This window comes from Pagrus major, chromosome 19 (genome assembly GCF_040436345.1).
Source record: "Pagrus major chromosome 19, Pma_NU_1.0".
Classification (NCBI taxonomy): domain Eukaryota; kingdom Metazoa; phylum Chordata; class Actinopteri; order Spariformes; family Sparidae; genus Pagrus; species Pagrus major.
Genome location: NC_133233.1, coordinates 29,054,509 through 29,059,508, shown reverse-complemented (window position 1 = coordinate 29,059,508; position 5,000 = coordinate 29,054,509). Strand labels below are relative to the sequence as shown.

The window sequence follows — 5,000 nt, the reverse complement described above, 5'->3', positions numbered from 1 at the left end:
TAGCCCGCGGCTAACGGCTCCTTAGCCCGGGGCTAACGGCTCCTTAGCCCGGGGCTAACGGCTCCTTCGGCCCGGGGCTAAGTGCTCCTTTAGCCCGGGGCTAACGGCTCCTTCAGCCCGGGGCTAACGGCTCCTTAGCCCGGGGCTAACGGCTCCTTAGCCCGGGGCTAACGGCTCCTTCGGCCCGGGGCTAACGGCTCCTTCGGCCCGGGGCTAACGGCTCCTTAGCCCGGGGCTAACGGCTCCTTAGCCCGGGGCTAACGGCTCCTTCGGCACGGGGCTAACGGCTCCTTCGGCCCGGGGCTAACGGCTCCTTCGGCCCGGGGCTAACGGCTCCTTCGGCCCGGGGCTAACGGCTCCTTCAGCCCGGGGCTAACGGCTCCTTAGCCCGGGGCTAACGGCTCCTTCGGCCCGGGGCTAACGGCTCCTTCGGCCCGGGGCTAACGGCTCCTTCGGCCCGGGGCTAACGGCTCCTTAGCCCGGGGCTAACGGCTCCTTCAGCCCGGGGCTAACGGCTCCTTAGCCCGGGGCTAACGGCTCCTTCGGCCCGGGGCTAACGGCTCCTTCGGCCCGGGGCTAGCGGCTCCTTAGCCCGGGGCTAACGGCTCCTTAGCCCGGGGCTAACGGCTCCTTTAGCCGGGGCTAACGGCTCCTTTAGCCCGGGGCAGCGTGCAGTGTGAATGCACTGTGGATGTCCCGCTCTTGAGGACGTGGTGTCTCTGCAGCTGATGTCGATCTTCAGCTGATCGTCGTCGACTCTTCAGTCAGTGTGTCTCTACCTGGAGACAAACACGTGGACATCGTGATGGAAACTTTGTTCTGGATGTGTTCGGTCCTGCTCAGAACAGAACACCCACATGGAAACATCGTCATCACCAGTTAAAGATGAAGAGCAGCTGCTGTGTTTGATGTTAATTATTGATGCCTTCACTCAGCAGTGATGTTATTTCAGCTGATTCATCAGAAACAGCTGAGCTGCTGCAGTGAACGCACCTGTCACTAAACACACCGACACTCGGCTCTGATCGGCTCTGATCGGCTCTGATCGGCTGTTTCCGGTCTCCCTCGGTTCTCATTGAAGCGGTGTCAAGTGTCCACAGGTAACAAGAACGGGACCGGAAACTGGGCCTTCAAAATAAGATATTCAAGCGCGCAAAAACAGCTACTAAAGAAAAGAAAAGTCATGTCAGTGGTTGATGCAGCTGTTTGATTTCAGTGACTCTGCAGATTTAATTAAAATACTGTGAGATTAAACATTAATAACAAGATAAAAGATTAAAGATGAAAGATAAATTAAAGATGTTTTATGGTGGAGGAAATAAAAAATATTAAAAGGAAACCCTTAAATATGAAAAATGTTTGACTAAAAATGATTTTCTTGATTTTAATGCAGCAGTCGACTTATTCTGTCACTGATGCTCCATAAAATAATTTAATCTAATACCAGATGTACAACATTACGAAGTATTACTCGAGTACTGTACTTGATTATATTTAAATACCTTTACTTAAAGGTGCAAAATGTAAGAACTGACCCCCTGTTGAATTCAGACACAGCACATCACCAACATAACTGCTAACTGCTGCTAGCTGTGTTCCCTACATACACACTGCCGTTAGCTTTTCTAGCTCAGTTAGCCGTGCAGCTAGCTAGACGACTGTGGGAGTGTGTGCACACAGCTGGCACAGGAGCTTTAAACCAGCAGCACACAGGACACAGATGTCTCTGACTGTTATTTCTTTTTCATCGTGTTTAACTAAAATTCTTACATTTTGCACCTTTAAGTTACATTTTCAAAGCAGGACTTTCACTTGTGACAAAGTATTTGTTATAGCGTAGTGTTAGTACTTTTACTTCAGTAAAGAATCTAAGTACTTCTATAATTACTGTATAATTGTTGGTTTTTAAATCACATTTTGCCATAACGTCGAGACAAGTACGCTTTTATTGTGAAATCTCGCACCGGACGTGCAGCGTGTAGCTCCGTTAGCTTGTTAGCTGCTGCGGCTCGGCTGCTGCTGCCGAACCGGACAGCGAGCGGCGGGCAGCGGCGATCTTTCCCGACACAAGACGACCGTCTGCCGGCAGCTCAGGTCCTCCCAGCCGGACAGAGACACAAGATGGAGCCGTGAGGATCTGACTGATTCCCGGTGAAGCGTCCTGAAGTCGACATCGCAGCAGAGACACAGAGCGAGCGTGAATGAACGGCGACTGTCCGGTAGGTGCTAACGCTAGCTAGCGTCACACATCCCCCCGGCAGCAGCCGCGGCGGCGGAGTCCGCTTCAAAAACACGTCTTTTACATAAAAATGTCTCTCACGTCATCATATTGATACTAAAGACGATGCTGCTTCATGATGTGAGTGACATCACGTCAATCTAATCATCGGCTGCCGTCACAGTCATCATATTAATTAATAACACGGAGACCTGATGACCTGATGACCAAATCATCCGTAACACCTCACAGCCACAGAGGACTTCAACACCTCCTGACCTGCGACAACACACCTGAGGCCGCTCACACACCTGGGGCCGCTCACACACCTGAGGCCGCTCACACACCTGAGGCCGCTCACACACCTGGGGCCGCTCACACATCTGAGGCCGCTCACACCTGAGGCCGCTCACACACCTGAGGCCGCTCACACACCTGAGGCCGCTCACACATCTGAGGCCGCTCACACCTGAGGCCGCTCACACACCTGGGGCCGCTCACACACCTGAGGCCGCTCACACACCTGAGGCCGCTCACACACCTGGGGCGCTCACACACCTGAGGCCGCTCACACACCTGGGGCCGCTCACACACCTGAGGCCGCTCACACACCTGAGCTGTCAGAACCACATCTGTCCAGCTGTCAGAACCACATCTGTCCAGCTGTCAGAACCACATCTGGACCACATGATTCATACATCCCATCACATGACTCCAGCAGCAGGTCCAGCTGCTCCTTCACTCTGAGGACAGTCAATACGATCACAGCTCGTCCTCGTTCAGTGTTTCCTCCTCGGTTCTGTCCGTCAGCATCACGTCTCGAACATCATTTGATTCAGGAGAACCTGAACTTTCAGTCCGGCTCATTTAAAGTCACAATTTGAATGTTTGAACTTAACAGAATATTTAAAAGACGACGGTCAGAATGTGTTTACAGTGAAGTCCAACAGAACCGCAGGAAGTTTAGTTTCTTATTAAACATCGATCCTCAGTGTGACGGCGTAATCGTGATCACTACGGAGGCCCTGAAGGTCCAAACAAGACGTGCAGAGGGAGGATTAGAGGTTCATGAGTGATTAAACATCTCGTGTGGGTCTGTGAGGGTTCACATGAGACACAGCAGACAGGAAGTGTCTCCTGACTGATGATTGGACGATTATTTCTGTTTTCCAACACGGGAACTCTCTGAGACTTCTTGTTTTATTCAACGAGACGTCTTAAAGATGGAAATATAAAAATGTTCTCCGCTGTTTATAACAGATCTCCATAAATAACTTCAGCATCTAAACGATCAGAAGTTAAACTCTGATTCACGTTTAGACGCTCGTTAACCATCAGCTGATCCTCTGTGCTCAGACTGAGTGTCCACATACTTCTGACCATAAAGTGTATTAATAGATTTTTCATCCCTTAAAATGTTTTTTAACCTCAATTTTATACAGAATTCCCCAAAAATTCCCAAATGTTGAATTTCAAGATAAAGGTTGTGTACCTGCACACAGTATTCCGGCTCTCGCTCTTATTCTGAAAAGACAATAATCAGATTAAGCTGTTTATGTGGAAAATGAAATAAATATAATGTAACTTGACTTTTCTGCGTCCGACCTGAGATGTGAGCGTCTCCTCCGGGCAGCGTCTCCCTCAGCTCGGTCAGCTGGTTTGTTTACAACTCGCACAGCTGACCGGCAACAGGAAGCGTGTCACGTGTGACTGACGGTGTGAGGTGTGACTGATCAGTGTGAGGTGTGACTGACGGTGTGAGGTGTGACTGACGGTGTGAGGTGTGACTGATCAGTGTGAGGTGTGACTGATGGTGTGAGGTGTGACTGACGGTGTGAGGTGTGACTGATCAGTGTGAGGTGTGACTGATCAGTGTGAGGTGTGACTGATCAGTGTGAGGTGTGACTGATCAGTGTGAGGTGTGACTGACGGTGTGAGGTGTGACTGACGGTGTGAGGTATGACTGATCAGTGTGAGGTGGTGACTGACGGTGTGAGGTGTGACTGATCAGTGTGAGGTGTGACTGATCAGTGTGAGGTGTGACTGACGGTGTGAGGTGTGACTGACGGTGTGAGGTGTGACTGATCAGTGTGAGGTGTGACTGATGGTGTGAGGTGTGACTGACGGTGTGAGGTGTGACTGATCAGTGTGAGGTGTGACTGATCAGTGTGAGGTGTGACTGATCAGTGTGAGGTGTGACTGACGGTGTGAGGTGTGACTGACGGTGTGAGGTGTGACTGACGGTGTGAGGTGTGACTGATCAGTGTGAGGTGTGACTGACGGTGTGAGGTGTGACTGACGGTGTGAGGTGTGACTGACGGTGTGAGGTGTGACTGATCAGTGTGAGGTGTGACTGATCAGTGTGAGGTGTGACTGACGGTGTGAGGTGTGACTGATCAGTGTGAGGTGTGACTGATCAGTGTGAGGTGTGACTGACGGTGTGAGGTGTGACTGACGGTGTGAGGTGTGACTGATCAGTGTGAGGTGTGACTGATGGTGTGAGGTGTGACTGACGGTGTGAGGTGTGACTGATCAGTGTGAGGTGTGACTGACGGTGTGAGGTGTGACTGACGGTGTGAGGTGTGACTGACGGTGTGAGGTGTGACTGATCAGTGTGAGGTGTGACTGACGGTGTGAGGTGTGACTGACGGTGTGAGGTGTGACTGACGGTGTGAGGTGTGACTGATCAGTGTGAGGTGTGACTGATCAGTGTGAGGTCTGACTGACGGTGTGAGGTGTGACTGACGGTGTGAGGTGTGACTGACGGTGTGAGGTGTGACTG

At 51.3% G+C, this 5,000-nt stretch overlaps 1 protein-coding gene across 1 annotated transcript in view; it reads left to right on the top strand.

Moving 5' to 3' along the window:
- LOC141014374 (5'-AMP-activated protein kinase subunit gamma-1-like) overlaps positions 1-5,000 on the top strand; it is a 29,772-nt gene that overhangs the window by 11,468 nt on the left and 13,304 nt on the right. The window lies entirely within an intron of this gene.